The 9,718-nt window shown below is 48.0% G+C and overlaps 1 long non-coding RNA gene across 1 annotated transcript; it reads left to right on the forward strand.

The window, feature by feature from the left end:
* Window positions 1-8,565: 8,565 nt before the first annotated feature.
* LOC124687014 lies at window positions 8,566-9,506 on the forward strand. Its single transcript, XR_006998051.1, has 2 exons — window positions 8,566-9,113; window positions 9,186-9,506. It is a non-coding gene; the product is annotated as an uncharacterized LOC124687014 (long non-coding RNA).
* Window positions 9,507-9,718: the final 212 nt, after the last annotated feature.

Raw genomic sequence — 9,718 nt, forward strand, 5'->3', positions numbered from 1 at the left:
CGAGAGCCACAAAGATGACCAAGACGATGATGCCACTGCTGGAAGGAGGCGGGAGTGGAAGCAGCAAGCACACGTGGTGTGGTCGGTGAAGTGGTGGAAGAAGGAACATGAAGCCAGTCAAGCTCCCAAAGTCCCTGGGAGTCACGACACCGAGGACCAGCCCCAACCAGTGCCCGAGTGTGAGTGTCCTGAACAGAACAAGAGTCAACATCAAGAATGACCCGACAACCAGAATCAACAAGTTGAGCAGCGGAAAACCAAGTTCATGGTAAGATGGGGAACATGAGAAACATCAGGAATGGAAAAGGAGGGAGTAGAAAGAATGCCATGACCAGCAACAGGAAGAGAAGTACCATTGGCAGTAAGAACACGGACATGAAGAGGAAGAGGGCGAAGAGAAGAAAGAGAGGAAGAATCAGGAGACATGTGAAAAGAAGCTCCATAATCCAGAACCCACGAAGATGTACCTGACTGTGTAGAGGAACCAGCCGTGGAGGCAGCAGTACCCGTCGAAGCAGAGCCAGAGGAGGCAAGGAGACGCTGAAGCCTCGCGATATCCTGCTCAGTGAAGCCGGTGGTGACAGGCGCTGAAGGTGGAGCATGAGGAGGCACACCCCGATGCTTATGATAGCAGTCAGACTCAAGGTGACCAGACCTCTGACAGTGAGTGCAGAACCGAGGAGGACGAGGGCGACCCCCACCGCGAGAGGGGCGGGCTCCTCCAGAAGTAGCAGGCACTGGTGCGGATAGAGGCGGCGGTGCAGGTGCAGTGGGAACTCGAGCAACAAGAACAGAAGGTGTCCCAAGCAGTCCAGCACCCCGCAGACGAGTCTCCTCAGCACGAAGCTCAGCCAACACCTCTGAGATAGGAACACGGCCTCGAGCAAACAACTGGGCACGACGAGGCTCAAACTCAGGGCGGAGTCGAGACAGGAACTCATGGATCCTCTGAAAATCCATATCTGAACGTACTGTCCGGCAACACTGGCAAGTGCCACAGACAGCACTGCGAAGGGAGTCAAGCTGGTGCCAGACCGCCGCACTCTGGGTGTAGAACTCATCAATAGTAGAGTCACCCTGCTGAAGATCATGCTCCTGACGCAACATAGATAAATATAGAGAATCCCTAGAAGGCTGATAGCGCTGACGAAGGTGAGACCACATCTCAGCAATAGTAGCAAGGCCCATAAACTCAGAAGCAAACTATGGCTGAACACTATGAGAAAGAACAGCAGCAGCCCTGACATCCTCATCGCACCAGTGAGTAAAAGCAGCTAGACTATCACGGTAGGAACCAAGAGCCTCTAAATAAGAAAGTACCTGCTGCTCATATGTTTCATCAACAGCAATCTCAGCAGACCTGGCTGCGTCCCGAGCAACCTGATCAACATCATCAGGAAGGGTCTGTGGCGCTGGTGGCGGGGTAGGAGGTACAAGAGCAGTGAGATGCGGCGGACAGGAGACCTCGCCGATAAGAACACCCCACAGGAGAAGACCTCACATGTGAATGCGCATAAAGGCAGCAAACTCTCCATAGTTGGTATCATCAAAGATCACTAGGCACCGAGGAATACTGATATAGCCAGACGTGGAGGACGCCATCATCCGGGCAAATTTTTTTTTGGAATCAGATCTGGATCTAGATCAAGAACTCGGCCGGAGTAGGACCGGCCAGAACGAGCCGCGCAGGAGGTGGCCGGAGATAGCAGGGCGTGGACGGAGACAGCAGGCGGAGAGGGCCGGCCCAGGGCCGTAGGGAGCCAGCACGGGGCGGGGCCAACCAGATCTGGCCGGATCAGGGCTGGAAACGGCTAGATCGGGGCCAACCAGAGGCGCTCCGGGGCGGGTTCGGCCGGGGACAGCGTAGCCGGGGGCAGATCCGGCCGGGGATGACGCAGCCAGGGGCGGCAGCGGCCGGGACGGGGGCAGGCCGGCCACGGCTGGAGCTGAGAAGGGCCGGGGTGACCATCGACAAAACCCAGCGATTCGAGCTCGATTTGGAGCTCTAATCTTGATAGAAATGACGAAATTTCTTGGACAACTCGATTCCGACAAGAATGGGAGAAGAAGAGAGAGAGGACGTGGAGCAGCAGCGGTCGGAAAGATCACCGGCGGCGCGGATCAAGCACGGAGTTGCAGCGTGCAAAGAGCTAAACAATGAGCTATGATACCATGTTGTGAATGAGCAACTAATATTCACTGTTGGCCAAATGCCGCATACATGTACATGGTGCAATATGCAGGGAACCACTCATACACTAGGAATATACAGTAAAGGGGTCTATACATCACTAACAGGTTCATCATATGCTTTTACGTAGATCTTCCATTTTTCTTCTACATAAGATGGTATGTTCTGATTCAACATGCATGTGGTTGTTTTATTCATAGTTGGTAATGTCTAATTACAGTTCTTCAACATGTGGCTGATTTCATTGTACAAAATGTCTTCTAATTGTCCTAACATGTGGATTATATCATCCCTTGCTCGACAATGCGTGCGGTTTTGGAGAAACTCAACATTGGTATCGATGAGGAGACCTCGGCGGTGGCCCAGTTGTGAATGCTAGGTAAAATGGTTGGCCCAATTAACACTACAATATTTTTGTCACCAACAAAGCGGACGATTTCGGTTACGATACTTGGAGAGGATTTGATGAAGAGAAGGGGTTTCGAGCTGGTGGGAGGCTCTTGATGTATCTTCAGGAAACAAATCATCCAAGGATCCATGTGACCTATAATGACGGAATGATGTACGGAGACGGTTGATACTATCTATGATGCATATAATAAGAGCTGAACTTGATAGTGTTACTGTTGGTATTCTTTTATTGTTGAAGTGTTGCCATTTTTTGCTAGTTATTGTTCGTGCCGTATCACTATGTCTATGTGGTTATTTTTTGGTACCGATACATAATATTATTGTTAAATTCAATAAGAGTAGCAGATTTTAAAAAAGGAAAAACATTAATGGCATGTTACCTAGGCGGTGCACCACCAATATATACACTACTAGTGGCGTGATAGGTGGCACGCCACAGATATTTCCATTACCAGCAAGGTGGTGGTCGACACGAGATTTCCGGTGATGTATACCAACGGTGATATACCGGCGACAGGTCTGGCACACGCAACTAAGTGCATTTTGAACAGGCCGCTGATATGGTATTTTCTACTAGTGGCAGTTACTGTCGTTAGTAGATCCTATCTCAAACCGTGGCACCAAGTCGTCACTGATCTCGATGGTCACAATAGGGAAACTCAACCATGGTAGGGGTGGGGAACCCAAGGGGGGGGGGGGGGCATCTCTATTGCATGTTGCCATCCGCCAGTCCCCGTTTTATCACTTAATCTTTTAACAAAAGACATATTTTTTAATGAAAGACAATATATTAATACCAAGAAGATATAAGTACACCCGACTCCTATACTAACTCAATATCAAGAAGAAACCAAAAACAGCGAGGATACACACCAAAATATTGAGAGTACATCTAAAGGAAGGTTCACTTGCATAAATGACTCTCGTGATTGAAACAAAAGCTTATACTACTAGTAGTGCTTGACCTGGTGGACTTGGTTGAGAACATTGGGTTGTGAGCTGAATCGCCTAGTGATTACAAGTGGGTTGCACAACTCATTAAATTTCTACTAGAGAGAAATCACATGCATTTTCACCTCAAGGAAACTACATGCATTTTCACCTCAAGGAAACTACATGCATTTGCAGCAAGGGCGAAGCTGAAACATAAGCTCATTGGGTTGAGCTCTACTAGTTATGTTGTGATCTCCACTAATGAACCAAGTAAAAGACTAAATTGGTGAAGGTTTGAAGAAATTCGTTGGGTTCAATTGTATACCAGCTCCGCCACCGCAACCAACATAAAGGTCACCAATAATCTATTTTCCATAGGCTGAACCTCGAAGGGAGAATCTGCCCACGTATGAACGCACGCATTCCACGTAAACTTCACCTTCACCTTCAGTCAGTCTCGCAGGAGTGGTCACAGTGTGCACGCGGATGACCGAGCAGACGCAAGAGCAGCTTCTTCCGCTTCCGTTCCTCCTCCTGGTGAAACTGTCTTAGTCTAAGGCTGGAGATACAACCAAATGCCACTTGCCGTGGAAAAGGCTGGCATGTGCGTTGGCCTCGTGGCCAAACACGCACAATTTTGCCCTTGGTTATTGGTACTTGGGCGCAGCCACATCTGAAAATCTTTATTACAGTTATTACCATGTAATCTCTCGAGTACAATGTAAAACATGAAAGAAATGATTCTTCCCAGGATATCTGCTCAACAATAGTCAAGTCCGTCAAGTCAAGTGTGCACTTGAGAAGGAAACTTGATTGACGGAGGATGAATGGCTAGGCCGGCCGGAAGTTTGCATCAGAATGTGTTAAACATTCAGACCGGAATCTCTACTATATTAAATGTCTAGAGGTGGTGAGATGGTTGGTACGTCCTCTACTCTCCCCGCTCGTGAAGAAATCATCCGCATCTCCATATCCGGCATCGTAGCAACCGCATGCACACCACGTTCCTCCCACACGCCGCCCACGCCTGCTACTTCTTGAGCGCACCGCCTCGTTCTTCTGTTCACGACCCAACCGGCCAGCTCCTCTCCTCGATGCTCCTATGTGAACCCAGGAAGAAAAAGATGCCGCGGGGAGCGAAGCCGACGCGTCCCGTGACAGGCGGTGTTGAGGAGAACCTCGATCCGGCCGTGGAGGCGATCAGATCTTGATGAGCCGGTATCCGAGCGAGGGCCGGATCTTGCCAATTCTTCTTTGGATTTCTTGGAAAATCTTAATAAATCTGAAGGTTTATTTGTTCAATTTTTCTCTGCCGTTTTGGAGATTAATCAGGTTATTGGCTTGGCTGGAATCGGATCCCAGATCTCCAGCCGCTCAAGGACTATATCGCTGGAAGCGCGGTGCCGTCAACCGCCTGGTGGAGACGACTGACTGCCAAGGCTCGCCGTCCATCAGGAAGCCCACCACCCGCAGTCATCTCGCGCCTTTACCGGGAGTCCACCGCAAGACCAGCAGTTCACCGTGCGCCGGCACTGGGAGTCTACCTCACGCCTCTCCCATAGCACGATGGGTCATGTAGCTCCGCGTGGAGATGGAAGGCTATGTCCCAGAATAGGGATAGCATATCGACACTGTAAGTATAGGTCAATCAATCAAAGTCATGCTGCTTGATCATTCGCAAAAAAATCATGCTGCTTGATTCTTGAAACAAAAAATAAATCATGCTGCTTGATAACCCTCTAGGCGCTACAGCGTTTGTTAATTGTTAGATAAATAAGCGGAGCCAACAGTTGATGGTTCTTGTTCAGGTTTGTTCAAACTTAGTTTCTGAATCCGAAGTGAACACTTGAGTAGTGAATCAGAGATGTTCTGAACCAAGCAAAAGGAGTGAATTATGAGCGACTTGATGTCCTCTCAGTTTAAGTTTCTTTATTTTCTATTCACATAGATTCAGCCTGATTGGTTGCAAAGTTGGCTTTGAAAATTGTTATGCAGGAGATAAAATTCGTAATGGTAAGGATGCAAAATGTTAAATACTCTGTAGTTAATGCTGAAATACAAGAGAATGTTTTCTTACCCTACATTAATATGAATATCTGGAGCTCTTCAATCTATTGTTGTCAGCAGGTGTTTATTCTAATTTTAAGTTCACTGTAGAGAACCATAAGCTATCAAATCATTAATTTTTTGGAGCAACCGGCAGGAGCACTGCCTTTTCATTAAAAAGAGTGAAATTTGGTCAGTTTATAAGGAGACTGACCGAAAACCGTACAACCCAAACGCCAAACGCCACACACCGGCACCGAGCCGACGACACTCCCGCCCTAGCAAGAAGTGGCAGCACTCAAAACAGAAAGCTCCCGGAGCCGCCGCTCCTACGTCCACACCGGTCCCGAGACCGCGCACACTAGAAAACACCCAAACACAACACACCGGCCCCGAGGCCGCGTACTCTACAAGCCGGCGACACTTCAGCCCAAGCAAGAAGGGACGCCACTCAAAGATAGGAGAGTTCCGGAGCCGCCGCTCCGACATCCACACCGGTCCCGAGACCGCGCACCAACCTGGCCGGCGAAGCAGAGGCCACACAAAGCATGCTGAAACTTGGCTAGCGGAGTACCAGACCTCCAAGGCATCGCCCCCAAGGAGGAGACGACGATGGCGCCGCCGATGCCCGCTCTAGAGAAAGCCAAAGCTCAAGTTTTCACCCGGAGAGTCTGAGGCTTCACACAACAAGGGAGGTGAAGGAGCTCCTCGACAATGCCTCCAACGAGGGGAGCGACGTTCAAGGACGCCGGCATCGCCGGCACCAACCGAAGTGGATGCAGTGCTTTCGCGCGGAGTTCACCAAAACCCAAGTCGTTGAAGCCCATCCACGAAGGCGAAGAAGACAGGCCCGCGTCGCAGCACACCATCGCCGCCGCACGAAGCCAACCTTCACGACGCGGCCCCCGGCCGCCCACGCGGTCGTGCCCTGCCGCCCGCACGACCAGGGCAGAGCAGCAAAAACAGGAGCCGCCGCTCCGGCTTCCGCTCGCCGTGGGGCGCCAAACAGCACCCCGACCACCAGAAGAGCGGCGCCGCCACGCCGCATCCATGCGCCATGGCACACCTCTACCATGGGCTGCAGGTGCCACCGCTGGCAGCCTGCCACACACAGTGGCCCACCACAGCCGCCGGGTCGCGGATGAAACTGGGGGCGGCCACCTCGCGCACAGCCGGCCGCCGCCCGACCGCTGCCGATGCAGCAGCGACGAACCAGCCACCGCAGCCTCCCGGGGCCGCCGCCCCGGCGTCCAAGCGCCGGCGAGCCGGACGACGCCGTCCCAGTCGCGTCGGCCTTCTGCCTGCGCCCCAAGCGAAGGAGAAAGAACCCCTGCCACCTTTGGTAGCAGGCCCCGCCGCCGCGGCAAGGGCCGGTGGCAGCGGCGGCAAGGGAGGAGGCCGGTGGAGAGGGTGGGGGTCGGCGGCGGGGAGCCCCCGGTGTCGCCTGTGTGCGACACTGGAGGGAGCAAAGACCCATCATAAGATTTTCAATGCAGCTAAGATCGTGAATAGTGGAAATATCAAATCATTAATCTAAGTGAACATTGCAATGATAATTAATTAATCTTCATTGGACGGGCTCTATGCATGTCGATTAAGTTATTGGCAGACAGAGGAATAGTCACAACTAATATACATGTTAGTTGAAATTTTTGCTCAAAGAATTGTGTGGCACAAAGAGCATATATACTGTTGACATACCTTGGTGAGGTCTTTCTTTTGTGTTATTGTCAGTCTTAGTTCGAGACAATGCATGTGTTGCTATTTAGTAACTTGGAAAACATTCTACAGTTCTGTTCGTAGGTAGTATACAAATGCGTTTGCGTTGGTACCATGTTATCGTGGCAGCAGTATTTTTCTCAGGATCTGGTTACTCAAAACGTGATCAAACTGAATTATGTTCTCTATCATTCCCAGTTTCTCCGCCCTATAAACAGTTTTTGAGTATCACTTTGCTAAGAAAAAAGTTCCTAGCTGTAAATAGTAGTGCTATATGATCATTTACATGATTAAAATGTAAGTATATATTCAAGCAGTTATAAACTGGACAAATATCAGTTCCTGATTTCATGTTTATTTATAAAAAAAATTTAATGTTTATTGAACAGAGTCTTTTCTTTCTCCATGTTGCAAAGGAGGGACTTACGTTGTCTGCTTCGTAATCTTTGCACACTGTCTTCCTTAACTTTCCAAATGAAATAATAGTAGACACGATGAAATGCAAGAGATGCTCTTCAACTTTCTACTACATCCGGGGATATTTTGAATACAGAAACAGAGCATGAGATATTGGAGACTGGTGGAATATAGTACCATAATAAGAAATTATTTTCATTAACTAACCGGTGATCGTTTCTTTCCCCGCAGACGTGTATGAGAAGAGACTTGAGAAGCAAACAACGCTGTTGTCATGGTATATTGATATACATCCCGCTCTATGACGCGTCTCAGTTTTGGGCAGTTATATAAATACTAGACACACATGTTTGCTTCTTAAGGCTCCGCGGGTCCACATATGTCTGGTTTTGAAGTGCAAACATAACATTCTCTGGAATATAGAATCAGAGCATGGGATATTTGAGACATCTAGCAGGTGATGCCCGATCAACATGCTATATTTTCAATCGCCTCATGGATATTTCCTGTGTGAAAACAGTCATTTGGGCAGGCCAACCATGGCTGCAGCTGAGCGGCAAGGTACGAGACAAGCTGCTGGACTTGGCGGCCCTGTCGCGGCTGAAGAAGATGACATTGAGAGTGAGCACTGGTTTCAGTGGCCATATATTTCATCTGCAATCTAATTCAATAGTCAGTACTCTATTCATGTAATTGCAAAGCAAATTCAGCTGAAGTTAAAATAGTTATGTTTCCAGGTCTTGCACTGATGGTTAAAATGTGGCTTCATCCCCCCACCCTTTTAGTTGAGCTGAATTCAGTTTTTGAGGTAGTATCACTTTGCTAAGAAAATAGCTACTAGGTGTAAATAGTAGTACTATATGATCATTTACATGATTAAACTGTAGGTATATATTCAAGCAGTTATTTACAAGTCAAATATCAGTTCTAGATTTCATGTTTATTCAACGGAGTCTTTTCTTTCTCCATGTTGCAAAGGAGGGGCTTATGTTGTCTGCTTCTTTATTTTTGTATACACTGTCTTCCTTAACATTCCAAATTAAATAATTTTAGACGCGACGAAATGCAAGAGATGCTCTTCAACTTGCTACTACATCCCAGGATATTTCGAATACAAAAACATAGCATGGGATATTGGAGACTGGTGGAATACAAAGAAGAAATTATTTTCATGACCTAACTGGTGATTGTTTCTTTCCCGTGCCGTTGTGTATGAGAAGAGACTTGAGAAGAAAACAACGATGTTGTCATGGTATATTGATATACATCCTGCTCTAGCCACACATGTTTGCTTCTTAAGGCTCCACGGTCCACATATGTCCATTTATGAATTATAGCAACATAACATTCTTTGGAATATAGAAATAGAGCATGGGATATTGGAGACTTCTAGCAGGTGATGCCCGACATGCTATATTTTTAATCTGTCTCCTGGATATTTCCTTTCTGAAAACACTCATTTGGGCAGGCAAACGGTGGATACAGCTGAGCGGCAAGGTACCAGACAAGCCGCTGGACATGGTGGCCCTGTCGTGGCTGATGAAGATTACATTGAGAATCAGCACTGGTTTCAGTTATATTTCATCTTCGATCTAATTCAATAGTCGGTAGTCTATTCATGTAATGGCAAATACCATTCAGATCAAGTAAAAATAGTTATGTTTCCAAGTCTTGCATTTATGGTAAAAGGGTGGCTTCATCCCCCCACCCCCACACACGCAGAACACACTTTATTTCTCTGTTTGAGAAGTGATTATTTCCAAAAAGGAAGACCTGAATGATTGCAATACTTATTTTCGTTGCAAGTGTGTTTGCCAAATGTGTGGTGAAACATTTTTCATTGACTTGATTCTTCAGACTGATATTTGCAACCGTAGCACCATAGATTATGATTAGGGAGGGTTCATAGCTGCCACTCTACACCTAAAAAGTTAAGGGGGGTGCCATATGTGTGTTGCATTGCAACACCTACACAAGGATGGCAGCATATATACATTACAA

Source organism: Lolium rigidum, chromosome 2 (genome assembly GCF_022539505.1).
Source record: "Lolium rigidum isolate FL_2022 chromosome 2, APGP_CSIRO_Lrig_0.1, whole genome shotgun sequence".
Taxonomy (NCBI): Eukaryota; Viridiplantae; Streptophyta; class Magnoliopsida; order Poales; family Poaceae; genus Lolium; species Lolium rigidum.